A 13,733-nucleotide genomic window follows, 5' to 3' on the forward strand; every position below is an offset into this window, starting at 1 on the left:
TGGACAAACAATTTGCATAACTTAATTAAATTTACAGTAATCTCCACCGAAGTCAGCCTGTAAGGGATGGTGTGTACACGGTCTTAAAGCAAATCACTGCTAGTGATGAAAGAGCCTATTTCAGTTAAGCAAATTATGAGGAGGCGGGTGATGTCCTCAGTATAATAATTCCATGTGAATTATTTATACGGAATCTGCAATTACACTGAGCAAAACAGTGTTGTGTGCATAAAGCACACTTAATTATCCAACCACCTGTTAGGAGCGCCGGCGCAGCCGCCGGCAGCAGCCCCGTGAAGTTCCCCGCTGGCGGGGGAGCGGCGTCCCGCGGGCAGGGGAGAGCCGAGGGCCCCGCAGCCGCGCCGGGGCTGGAGGAGCGGGGGGCTCGTAGCCCCCAGCCCAAGCAGCCTGCGCAGCAGGGGCTTTGCCAGCGGTCCAGGGAACGCTCCACTCCAGGTCAACTGCAAATGATTATTTTCACCCTGAGAAAGGTCCTGATACGTTTTTAATTTGGGTTTGGGGTTTTTTTTAAGCTACTGCCTACTAGACAGTTTTAAATAAACGGGACTCCCTGCTTGCGTCAGTGCCTGGAGGATTTCACGGGGCACAGAAACTCACCTCAGCAGAGATCCAAAGCAGTGTCAACCCGGGCTCAAAGAAGGAAAAATCCTCTCCTCCTGTTCCTGGGTCCTCGCTTCAGCTCTGACGGAGGTTTCCTTGGTGATAACTCGACTTTTTTTGGTTGAGTCCCTGACCGGGCAGAGCATCAAAGGATGGGCCAGTCCTGAATGGTTAACAGAAGAGAACCGAGTGCTTTTTCTTTAAAGATTTACCGTGTATAAATGTATGAGAGTATTAAAGGCAACAATTAACTTTATTGGAAACTTTATATTCTCCAGCCTCATTAGAACTGCCAACAAGATCTATTATTAGTATTACTATGCAGATAATGTAATAAAAAGGGTATTTAAAGTGGATAGTTTTGCACTGAAATAAAATAGCTTTTCTTTCGTGTTCTTTCTGCCTCTCTCCCTCTTGCCCTGCGCTGCATCACATCGGAGACCTGGACCAAGACCTGACCCTTCTAATCTCCCATCCCACGCTCCCCCCCAGCTCCCCACCCCCCTGCACTGCACCAGAGAGGCTGAGGCCTTGCTCCGATCCCGGCTTGAGTGCCCAAAGATCCATCAGTCTGTCCATCCCCGGCCACGCTGGCGACTGCCACCGAGCTGGGGACTGGCGACACGAGGGAGGGCCAGCCTGCCCGCGGCAGGAGGAGCAGGAGGAGGCTGCTGGGCTTGGCAGAAGGCTGCTGCAGGGACAGCTGCCTTCCTGCCCACGGGACAGGCTCAGGTCCTGAAACCAGTCAGGTTTCTTTAAATAACCCCAAGTACCCAGTGAAACAGCAAGGACAGAGCAAAGGATTGGCACGTTTTTGCCAAAGATGAGCCCGATAACCCAACATTATTGTCCCCAGGCTGCTGGAGCTGGAATAATGTAGATTAAGAAAGTGTTCAGTGGCGTTTGCCTTTCTGCAGCAAACCTGTGAACTTTTGAGGGAAAAAGACCCGTTTGATCAGCCTATTTATTTAATTAAACGCCCCGTCTTCTGTAGGGAAAAGCGTCAACGGAAGAATTCCAGGTGCCCCACCGTGGCTTCGGAGCAGCAGCCAGACGGTGCCTTTGCCACGGCCGGGAGGGACGGCTGTTCTGGATGCAGAGGCAAGCTCGCCTCTCTTAATGATGCCTGATTTTTTCCTGTTTTGTAAGACACTTACATTTCTCACCCGCGATGTCTGCTGCTCTTGCAGGGCTTCCGATGTCAGTGTTGCCATCCCAAAGCTTCCTTTCACCAAATCCCTTCAGAGCAACAGGTAGCAGCAGGAGAAAAGGCAGCCTTTAAAGAATAAAGAAACAAAAAGGTTTCCTTTTGTGACACAAATGTCAGCACTCCTTCTTCTCCTCTCGCTACGCTTGTGCTTTGAGCGATAATTTAAAAAATGAAGTCAAAACTCAAAGCAGAATGTGGCCGAGACTCCAGCTCACCCCCACCCCACAGCAGCGTGGTGGGAAGGCGAAGGGCGGCCGATGGGAGCTCAGCAGCTTCGCTGCTCCTGCAGCCCCCAGACACCCCCCAGGAGCAGAAGGTGCCCAGCTCAGCGCCCGGCCGGGCGACCCAGAGACCGGCGGGGCCGGTTCGAAATGAGAGAGCTGCTGTGAAACCCGTAGGCCGCTGGCGAACAGCGATATTTCAGCTGGCGTCAGTCCCCAAGGTGCCGCTGCACAGAGCGAGAGGTGTTCGGGGACCCGCGACATGGACTCTATCATCATAAAAAAGAATCTGTTTAATTTGTGGGTTTAAATTTTAAATAACTGTTGGAGCAGAGCTGCTCTCGGCTCTCAAGCCAGCGCTCAGCCGCACTATTCACATTCTGCTTCTGCAAGAGTCCCCAGGGGGGATTCAAATGCCATTTAAATGAGCTCATTTCTCCTTCCTTTCTTAATATTTCTCCAGCGCAGGGCAGGGGCAGGACAGCTCTGCCTCGGGTCCCCGCTCCCCCTCAGCCCCGCGATGCCCCCGGGACGTGCGCAGCCTCGTTCGTCCCGCGGGGCCGAGCTCTGGGTGCAGCCCGGGGTCCCCGGGGTGCCGGGACGGCGGAACACGGGCCCGCGGGTGCTGCTCCGAGCTGGGGCTGGACGCGGTGGCGGTGGTCGCTGCTCCTCGCGCTCTCTGCGGAGCAGCCCCAGCTCCCTGCCTCCCGCGCCTGGGCACTTTCCATCACGTTTATTACACCCTGCAGTCTAATTAACAGAGAGGAGTCAAAGGACCTGAAAGCAATGATTGCAATAAATAATCACTCGGTGACCGCAGAGTTAATATTCCACCAGGGTCTCCTTCTGGCCTCCAGAAGAAATGGCAGAGAGAGAAAGGAAGAGAAATGAAGCCTTGCAGTGTGACGTGCAGAGGACTGCCTGGAGAAGAGCGGCCTCCTCCACAGGATTCCTGCCCTTTCCTGCTTCACCGCCTCCCCAAAAACTTTAGAGTAATTGCAAAACTTTTTTGGCAACTCTTTGACGTAGCGCCCAGGGTCTGGGATTTAGGGATGCTCAGGAAACAGTGACATTCTGTAAAAATCAACATGGGCCAACTCATCTCTTCCAAGGGGATTGTCCAGAGTGAATCTTGGACCACCACAGCTCCCCGCTTCTCGTGCCAGGCCGGAGCTCCCAGCACACCGGGTCCCAACCCCACGCCCATGGAAACGCCTGCAGCTCCACAGAGGCCTTGGGACGGCTGCCCCCCTGCGGACACACAGCCCTGGGGTCTTCGTCCTGCCTCCTCCTCCTCTTCCTCTGCGGGAGAGGGCAGCGGATGCTCCGGGTGCTTCGCTACATCCCCACGGATCCTGCTCTACTGCGGAGCTCGGGCAGGTTCCCCACGTGCCACCACGATGCCGGGAGTGTCCTGCAGTGCCAGGAGTGACCTGTGGTGCTGGGAACACCCCGCGGTGCTGGGAACACCCCGCGCTCCCCACGAGGTTCCGAGGCTGTGACGGGACGCTGCGCGCAGCCCCGTGCAATTATCTGTGGAGAGCTTGGCTGGGCTGATAATTTGTTAGCTCCACACATATCTCTACTAATTATAAACCTCAGCTGAGATTTGCATTTTTATGAAATGCTTGTGCTAGAAATCTTTATAAAAAAACCATACATATTAATTCAATCTAATCTCGGTCATTTCAGGTTTCCTAAGAAAGCGCTTTCATAGAGCTACAAAGCGAACATCTCCAGGTCTGTGGTTTCACCAGAGAGCATTCCTCCGCGTCAAGCTGTACATTTATCTTCCGAGGCGGCTCTCGTGATGGGGGCTGATGGAGCCAGAGCCCTCCCCAGCCCACTGTGGGGGTACGGGGCCCCCACTGGGCCCACCCAGCTTGGGGGAAGGACAGGGGAGCCATTTCTAACGCTGTTTGTGTCACCGAGGCACGACTGGAGACTGGGGAGCTCACCAGGGTGCAGGGCTGACCCCAGTCCGGGCTACAGCAGCAGCTGCTGCTCCCTCCCTGGGCAGGGCAGCTCCACCAGCTTCCCCCGCCGTGGAGCCTCGGCCTGGGCTTTGCTCTTGGACCATTTTCTGTTTCATCCCCGACGGTGCCCTGGAGAAGACGAAGGAACCTGGCGTGCAAGGCCCGGGCACCTCGTGCAAATGGCTTCCTTCCCTTTGGTGGGGACTCTTTGAAGTGGGCCTGGCCCAGCTGAGGCTCAAAGCCAGCAATTTCATCAGCAATTTGTATCTCACTCGAAATGCCTTTGTCTGGAGTCAGGGGAAAAAAAGATTAACTTTTCCTCCCTGAAATATGGCTGCCGGATGCGGGGGAATAGAGAAGGCAAATAAGCAAAGCAAAGTTAAGCTTTCTGTATAGAGCTGGAGGCTTAACGGTGCAGATTACAACAGCAGGTGATGAGCAGCTCTAGCCTCGGCTGTGTAGGCTCTGCAAAATCCTGTTAAACCGCAAAGGCGCTTTAGCTGCAGCTCCCCCGTCTCAGAAATGATGGAGCCGCCATCCCAGGGCGCGACAGCCCCGGCGAGCGGGAGCCACCCCGCTGAAGGCCCACGGGAGGGCCGAGCTGCACCGCGGGACACGCCTGGGCTCAGAGCCCGTCCCTCCCCCGGCACCGGCGGGGACCCGCTCTCGGGCCTTTTGGGCCGTGATTAACGAAGAGCAAATCCGGCAGGATGAAAGGGCGATGGGAAACAGAGCAGGCTCAGGAACGACGCAGGCGAGCAACCAAAACGCAGGAGGAGGAGAGTGTCTTGGGGCAAGCTCAAGGAAAGGTCAAGAGCTTGCTTTATTGCCTTAAATAATTTATTAAGTGCCCATCTTCAAAGACCCCGATGCCAAGCACAAAACCAGAACCAGAGAGGTGTCATGAGTGGGGGCAGAGGAGCGAGAGGGTGGCGATCAGCACGGCGCGGGGGCTGGCAGCGCCCTCCTCTGCAGCCCACCTGCGCGTCCAGCTCCCTCAGCACCCACCCATCTGCCAGCGAAGGCCACAGATGCTGGTGAAGTTCCTGGCCATTAGCTGCTGGTAGCAAACTAAGTAGCTAATTAGGTAATATTTAATCCTTCGGGCTGGTGTCTGCAGATCCGGGCCAATTTCAGCCCGCCTGGGTCCGGCCGAAGGCAGTGCCGCGACCTCCACCGCCCTTCCCAAAGCAAAGCAATGCCGGAGGTCCCCCCCAGATCCCCCCAAGCTCGGGGGCTGCCCGATGGCAGCTGCTGCCCGGCGCCCAACCGCAGGAGCAGCCCCCGCGCTGCTGGGGCCGGGCGCTGGCACCTGCCGGGGCTCAGCCCGCGCGGCTCCAGATGCACGGGATCGCCGGATGAGCTTTAGAAAAGCAGCCAGAGTCTTCCGGCTTATCCAAAGCGAATCTGCGGCCCCCGCGAGGTTTGTCCTTCACTAGGAATTAGAGACAAGTTTCCAGTGCTTTCCTCCGCCATCTGCCCCGGCTTTAGTTGAAATGCAACGTTTTACTCCGGCAATCAGCAGGTAATCTTGTCAGCATTACTTAGAGAACCTGGGTCTGTCCTGCCCATCTGATGCTCTGTGCAGCAGAGGGAAAATCACGGCTCCCTCTTGAAAGGAGGGGAGAAATTAAGGTTGACTTTGGCACAGGAAAACAAGCAATCCAGAGATGACAATGTGCCACAGGAGCTTAAAATAAGCATCAACTAATTCAAACAAAAACAAATCTGCATGGAAAACAGACTCTTCCCCAGACCACATCCCCACTTTAAAGTGCCTTTGAATTCTCCCCGGCGCATTTAGAACATGCTCTCCCTTCACAGCCTCTCGCTCGCTTTGTTTTGCTGTTTGGTAGCAGGCAAATGAGGGCTGAAGTTTGAAACGATGTTAGCACGCATGCAGATACTAATAAACAGCTCCTGCACTCGCTGCGCTGGCGCCCGGCGCTCGGTGCTCGGCCCCGGCACCGCTCCTGCAGGCGGGTGGGCAGGCGAGCAGGGGAAGGGCAAACGGGCATTAAAAAAACGTCTTGCCACTTCTTTTTTGTTAACGGCAAAGGAGCAGCTTTGGTCTTCAAGGGGCATGACCCGGGCTGGGAATGCAGCAACGTCAGCTCCATCCCTGCCCCGTCCCGCCTCTCCCAAGGTGAGCGGTCGCTGGCAGCCCTTGGAAAAGCGGCTTCTCCAGCACCAGCAGCCAAGAAAAAAATGCAGAAAGTCAGCAGCTCATCCTCAGGCAGCGGCTGACGTACTTGAAAACCACCACTCCTTGTCTGAAAATGGATATATTTGGGTTCACGGGCGGTCAGGGCCTTATGGGAGCCGAGAAGGGCACGAGCCAGCCGGAGCCCGGAGCCGCGGCGTGGGAGAGGGAGCAGGTTTGGGGGTGTGCGGAGGCGCTGGCACCGGAGCCACCCGGGTGCTGCCAGCACCCTCCCACAGCCCCAGGGGCTGCCGCGCGTGCGGGCCCCGGGGGGCCGCTCCTCTCCAGCCCCCACGTGCAGAGGCCGATCGCACTAAGGAGAAGAACCGTGGGAGAAAGGGAGGCAAAAAGCTCCCTGCCAGCTCCCTGAGAGGCCGGCCCGCATCTCCCGCAGCATGCCCGTCCCCTCCGGACGTCGCGCAGAGCTCCCCTGCGTGCCGCCAGTGATAGGGGGCCGCCAGCAATAATTAATAAATCTTGCAGAAGGGAGCGGAAGAGGCTGTGGGATGCGCAGGCAGCGCGGGTGCTGCTGGCATCCAGGAGGATGGAGGCGGAATCGGTGCCTCTAACGAACGTGCTGTTCCATACACGGGGTGATGGGTGCTCAGGGTCTGATCTGCTGCCTCACACCCCAGCACTGGTGCCTGACTGCCCCATCTCCGGCTACGGGGGCGCGGGGGCCCGCAGCCGAAGCTCCGCGCTGCGCCGGGCCCCGCCGGCACTGCCCGCTTGGCGTGGGGGAGCCCGAGGACTTCTCCTTGCTGGCTGCCAGTTTTGGGGCAGATTATGAATCGTTTGATATGGAATTTCAAATGATCACTTAGGTAGCTAATTGGTTCGTGCCAACTTTGAGCAACCTGGGTGTAGTGTGTATTTAAGTGTTTAATGCCTTTTTTTTCCTCTCTCTTCCTTTCTAATTGGCATTTAATTAGAAGAATAAATAAAAAAAGACAAGCAGCTTTGCCTGGGCTGCTTGGGTTGAAATGTGAAGCAGTTGCTTCTCCTGGAGCAGGGATGCAGGTTGGGCTCCCGCCGCAGAGGGGGTGCCTGGGTGCAGAGCAGCTGCCACGCCGCCAGACCCCGCGGGGACCCCGACGAAGGGGGGACGCTGCCGGCACCGTGACCGCGGCGCAGCCTCAGTGCATGGCACAGGGACGGTGCCTTCCTCTCACCTTGTGTCCTCCTTCCTCAGCACATGTTCCAGCGGAGATCAGGACTTGGCGAGGCTCCCCTTGGCTTCCCCCGCGAAAGCAGCCTCCGGGGAGCCCGCGAGGGGATGCTCGGGAAGGAAATGTCCATTAGCCCAGCGCTGGGTAACTTCTGCTTTCTGATTTATCGTGTTCCCTAATGCCTGACAATCGCCAGCACTCTGGCTTCCTCTCCTGGCGAGGGCGGAGGCGCTGGCTGGGCGGCCAGACAGAGTTACAGCGGCAGCGGGAGGGCTGGGGCGTCTCTGCCGTGGCCCCGACAAGGACGAGGCAGTCGGAGGAGCTCGGAACGCAGCGGGGCGGCCACAGCCCGACTCTCCGCAGGCGTCGTCACAAAAGGGGAAGGAGGAGCACGGCTCCGCGCCCGCTGCGTCCCCCGGGAGAGGCCTGGGCTGCGCCCGGGGTGTCCCTGTTCCCCAGCATCGCCCTCCCCACCAGTACCGCCACGGCCCCCGTGCTTGGGGCGGCCAGGCAGCGCCTCGTCAAGCGTGAGGTGATAACAAATCCCCGCTGAACTTGCCGCAGCGGATGACCAACCGCTCTGAAAAGTTGGTGTCCAGAAGTTTAAGTTTCTGCATCTTCATTAGAATTTGGGTGGTTTTGATGCGAAACATAAGAAAAGTGCATGCCCGTGAATACCAAGCGTGTTAATAGGTTAAAGTAAATCTCAAGTAACATTTGAAAGCCGAAAGATGAAAGTAAATCACAGGGCAAAGATCAAACAATCTAGAACCACTTCTAAGCCTTTTAGTGCTGCGGATTATTAGCATTTGAAAGTGAAGAGCATTAGTGAAAGAAGAGGATGGGGGGCACGGGAAGGAATTTCTGTTGTGCAGATAAAAAGTGAAGTGACAGGGGAAGAGGAAGAATGAAAATCATCCAGCTCGTTAAGCGCCACGCAGAAAGGCCGAGTACACCAACGGGAACCACCACCTTGTTTCCAGGTGGCGAGCACATGGCTCGGGCTGTGTCTCCGCCGGGGCGCTCCCTAACCCTAACGAGTAATATGAGGGGTGACTAATTTTTTTAATGAATAATGGGTTTAGACAGGTAATTTTAGTGAATATCAAACAGGGCAACTAATTCTGGGCTGAGTAATTTCAGTGAGTAACAACTGTGTGGATAATTGCCATGGCAGGTAATTTCTTGGAATATCAATTGGGGCGAGTAATCGGGGGGCGAGTAATTTCAGGGTGAGTATTGATTGGGAAATGAGTAATTTTTAAATAATATTTTTTAACTGAAATTTTCAATATCAGTTGGGGCGAGTAATTTCTGTGACTATCAACTGGAGTAATTGGGGGGCAAGTAAAAGGGGACAAGTAAAGGGTTGTGACAAAAGGGGGGTGAGTAAAGGGCAGATGAGTAAACAGTAGTGAGTAAGGGGGGGGTGAGTAAAGGGGGTGAGTAAAGGGGCTGCGAGTAAACAGTGGAGAGTAAGAGGGGGTGAGTAAATGGGGCAAGTAAAGGGCAGGCAAGTAAATGGTGGTGAGTAAGGGGTGGGGTGAGTAAAGGCAGAGTAATTTTTAATATAAGTACTGGGGGTCAATCAAGGTGAGGTGTTGGGGGAGTATTTTAGGGGCGTATTTTGAGAGGGTATTTCTGGGGGAGTATTTCTGGGGAGTGTTTCAGGGGGTACTATTTTGGGGGAAGTATTTTGGGGGGAGCATTTCAGAAGTGTTTTGGGGGAGTATTTTGGGGTGGGAGTAAATCAGGGGGACAATTTCGGGGGATTGGAAGTGAGAATTTCAGGAGGACTGTTTTGGGGGGAGTATTTTGGGGGGACTGTTTTGGGGAGAGAATTTTGGGGGGAGTCTCTCGGTGGAGTATTTCAGGGGGAGCGATTCAGGAGCGGTATTTTAGGGGAGGAGTAATTCGGGGGGAGTATTCCGGGACGGAGTTTTTCAGTGGGGTGTATTTTAGGGGGGGGATTCCGGAGGGGATATTCAGGGGGTGGGGGCACGCCACAGCGGGGTGCTGGCAGAGACGCCCTCACGCACCCGCAGCCGCCGTCCGGGTGCAGAACCACCTTCTCCGCGGCGCGCACGAAGCGAGGGACGACGTGAGGGACGCGTACGGCACCCGCGGTTACCAAAGACAACTCGTCTCGTACTCGCGGCCTGAGCCCGCAGCTCCAGAGCCGGTAACGAAGGAGCTTTTCTGTCCGGGTCCCCCCGCAGCACGGTTGCCTTTTAGCCTCTTCTGGACAAATGCGGCGTCTCCAGCGCGGGGGAAGGCTCAGGTGAGCTCACGCTCCACTCATGCCAGCGGCCGGTATTCCACTGAAATATTTACACCTACAGCTGTACGTGCCCGCGCCGTGCCCGCGCCCGCCCCGGCAGCTCTGTGGCTGTGGGCAGCGCGGGGCACGGGGGGACGGGAGCTCCCCGGCTCGGGCACCGGGACGGGGCGACCGGAGCGGAGGGTCCCAGCCCTCCCGCCGCCGCTTTCTCTCTGCGCGGAGGTGCTGGCACCACAGCGGCCGGGAGGCAGGAGACGCTGCGCGGCAAAGGGCCTCGCCCTGCCCCGACTTACAGCTTCTTGGCACGTAACCTGCAATGTCTTTGTTCCCCTTCTGCTGATTTACATGGAGCAGTAATTGCATGCAATTAGGCCTAACGGAGCGCACGGGTCTGCAGCTCGCTCGGCTCCCAGGCGCAGCCTTTTCTCTCTCTTTAAGGGTTGCCAAAAACCCTCTCAACGTTAAGTGCTGTGGGAGTCTGTTAATTAACGTTTGCAAAAGCCGCCTCCGAGCCCGTCCTATGTGCGCTGGTCTTGTTACCTGGGTACCGGGACAAAAGCTGCCGCAGACATCGGTGATCCCCGAAGACAGGGTGTTGGGCCCCCGCGCAGAATCTGCTCAGGGAAGGGGGCAGCACGGCCGCTGCCCCCCAGCAACCGCCCCCCCCAAGGCAGCATCTGGGGAGGGGGACCCAGGGGCCGGGCAGGGGACTCTGCATGGCCAGACCCCCCCCCAGCACCTCCGCTTGTCGCGGGGGCTCGGTCCGTGCGGCTGCGATTTCGCGTAGGGAAGGAGGGAGAGCAGAGGGAGGAGAGGAGCCGGCGAATGCTGTATCTATTATGTGCAGCCTTGGCTGTAATAAACAGCGAAGCTGACTGTTCCCACAGGGACTTGCTAATATAGGAGATTGATTCACTGCAGTGTAACCCCCCAAGGGCTTTACACACAACTCTGACTAAACTTCCTATAAAATCAATCCAGCCCTTTCACCACTTTTGACAGGGTGTTCTAATATTAATCTACTCCCCTTGTCAGTCAGCTCCACTAACAAAGGCTCTAATGATCTTTAACCAGGCGCAAGAAACACTACACAGGTAGGTGGAGGAGTCCTGGATCCCTCCAGAAGAAAAAGATCCCAGCCTCTGCCAAGGCGAAGGACTTGCATTGCTGCTGAAAATAATAATATTGTCGTTATTATTAACAGCGGTAACGATGAAGATGCAAACAGCTTGCAAGGCAAGGCTGGGCCCGGGCGACGAGGGATTTTGACCCCTCAGCTGCCCCCAGAAGGCACGTGCAGGGCCAGGACTCGCCTCGGAAAGGTGCCGGGAGGAAAAGGTGGGGGGCTGGAGGTGCCAGAGCACCCCCCTCACCATTCGCGCCGCGCTCGCCTCGGGCACCCACAGGAGATGCAGCCGTGTCGGAAAACACGTCAGGCCCCTGCCCCTCTGCCCAGGCCGGGCACAGGCTGCTCCCCCGTCCTGCCCATGTCCCTGCCTCTGACTGGCGGCGAGAGCCCACCCAGCTCACCCTCGCTGGCAGACAGACGGACAGACGGAGCCCACCTCACTTCCTTCACACCGTAATCAGGCGAGTCCGTCAGCGCGTGGGGCCAGCTGCAAACACCCGACAGGATGGCAAACGGGGCCGACGTGCCACTGGCCCGCCACCCAAGCCACCAGCAGCCTGTGGCCAGCACAAGCCTCAGGGCTCAGGCCTGAACATGCCTCCCCATCGCCCCGCGACACCCCCGTGCGTGGCTCCAGACACCGCTGGTTTCCCGCCCCCCGAATCGATCCTTCCCGCCTGCCTCGGCCGTGACCCCGGCGAGGTGCGACCCGCGGGGATGGAGCTGCCAGACCTCATCTGGAGGTGTCGAATGGGCTTTCGGTGCTAGATGTGTCTTAAAGACAAATCACAGGCTGTGGCTGGATTTTTTAAAGCAGAAAGAGGTGTTTTCTCGCGTGTGGGTCCTTCCCTCGCATGGTCACAGGCAGCATTGCCCTGCGTGCCCCCAGCACCCACAGAGCATCCCCAGGCTCACGGGCCAAAGCTGGGCCCATTTCAGCCCGGTCCGTATTTATTTGCTGGCTCTGGAAGAAGCGGTTCGCCGGGAGAGAGGAGCCACATGCAGCGGCGTGCTCGGGCGCTGCAGTAACTGCATTTTTTATTGAGCAAGCAAGCTAACAGGCATTACAACGCATGCAACTTGTCAGCACGCTCGCCGCAGCCACTGCCACCTCCCATGATGAGGCAGCTGCCTGGGGCTGGAGTAAATTACTCATCCCCTCCCACCCTGTGCTGTGTTTTTGCTAATATTGTGATGACTGCTCCCGCGAGGGCTTGGCTGCTGGGTGCCTCTGCCTCTGCCAGGGACATCGGGGGACATCAGAGGCATCTGCCACTTCCCCGCACGCTCCGGCGAGTCGGATATTCGGCGTCGCGGGGCTTGTGCTGCCGGCCGGTCCCTGGGAGCGGAGGCAGGGGAAGGCAGCTCCCCGTGCCAGCCTCACCGGCTGAAAGCACCTGCAAAGCCTGGCAGGGACAGGCTGCTCCGAGCATCCTCCCTCGCTCGGCCTGATGGAGCGTTCTGAACGGGCGCCAGCAGCCCCTGGCTTCGTGCCTCAGGCCCTCCCGCTCCCCTCACAGCGTCGGGCAGGGTTCGGGCAGGTTTTCCGGCGGCGTAAGCTGGCGAAGCGCTGCTGAGCCCTGCGGGGCTGAACACGCGCCGTGGCTTTGCTGCATCTGAACAGAGCAGGTTTCTAAAGGGAGATGCTGGAAATCAGAGGAGGGAACTCAAAAGGGCTCATGACCTGAATTGATCTAGTGCTTAACAAGCCCCCCAAAATCTGCAGGATCCCTTCACTGTGTGTAATTATATGGCAAAGGGAATCGCAAATATTTACTCAAAATTCATGGTGTGTGGGTGTCCTCGGGAAATCCCAGGGACGTTCCCTAAGGATCACCTTAATGCCTTTCTCTGGAAAAGGAGCTCCTGAGCGGGTATTACACTACCGGAATGTTATAAACAACTCTCATGGTTTGCTTTGCTTCCCCTCTCGACAGAACTCCTCATTATGTACCTTGCAAATGCTTCGGAAAACGGATCAAGCGCACCAGCTGGTCGCTGCTGTGGCGGAGCCTTTTCCGAAGCACCTGTAGCGGCTCCAGCGTTACCCCCTTCCCTGCTCTGGCGTGTGCCGGGCCCGGGGCGGCGGGGGATGAGCTGGGCTTTGGAGCCCGGCCACGAGGTACGTGGCTGGAATCACTCCCAGCCGCCTCCGCTCGGCACTCGGGAAGCGGGACGACCGCGCAGGCTGTGCCGGCTTCGCCGCGTGCCTCGCTTCGCAGCAGGATGGCAGGAGAGGACGCAGGAGAACCCCAAAACCAGGCAAAGGGCTTGATCTGACCAGCCTGGCGGGACAAGCGTCTGCTCCGGCACAGTCCAGGAGGCTCAGGCGTCCCGTGGGGGAGGGCAGGGCCCGTTCCGAGCCCCGGCATGGCAAGGGGTTGGGGACCCCCGGCCAGCACCGGCGATCAAAGAGGAGCGCGTCTCACCTCCCATCAGAGCAGCGAACTTTTTGCTCGTGCGTTTACTCGGCGCTTGGCACGACATGGTCCTTGCACAACGCTACGGCTGATCAGGACCAAGCTGTCCCCAGGCTGGAGAGGGGCCACGTGCTCGTCACCACAAGGGCGTCGTGGCCAGACCCACCCCGGGATGTCGGGCACACGTGGACAGCATCCCTCGCTGCCTCGGCTCCTCTCCCACGCTCGTCTCCTCTGACGAGGAGCCGTCCTTTCATCGAGCTCCTGAGGACACCCATTAATAAAACGCTACTTATCTCTCCGCGCTCTGAAATCGCCAGGTGGGCAGCGCACCGTAATGGAACTTCTAGCTCGAGTAGCAATGACTTTGACCGTGCAAAATTACACTCTATTCTGGCCAAATTAACTAGGTAATGCCTTGCATTAGTGTAAAATCCTCCATCAAACCATGAAGGCTGCTGTTAAAAACACTCAAGGCCAAAAAAGCATGGTGGTGGGGAAGG

The 13,733-nt window shown here is 57.3% G+C and overlaps 1 long non-coding RNA gene across 1 annotated transcript in view; it reads right to left on the reverse strand.

Moving 5' to 3' along the window:
- Window positions 1-674: 674 nt before the first annotated feature.
- Window positions 675-13,733, reverse strand: part of LOC141970793 (uncharacterized) — a 99,015-nt gene continuing 85,956 nt past the window's right edge. Inside the window, exons 2-3 of the long non-coding RNA XR_012635226.1 lie at window positions 1,779-1,897; window positions 675-784 (exon numbers count right to left, since the gene is read on the reverse strand). This is a non-coding gene — a long non-coding RNA (uncharacterized LOC141970793). The remainder of the gene's footprint in view (window positions 785-1,778; window positions 1,898-13,733) is intronic.

This window comes from Athene noctua, chromosome 26 (assembly GCF_965140245.1).
Source record: "Athene noctua chromosome 26, bAthNoc1.hap1.1, whole genome shotgun sequence".
NCBI lineage: Eukaryota > Metazoa > Chordata > Aves > Strigiformes > Strigidae > Athene > Athene noctua.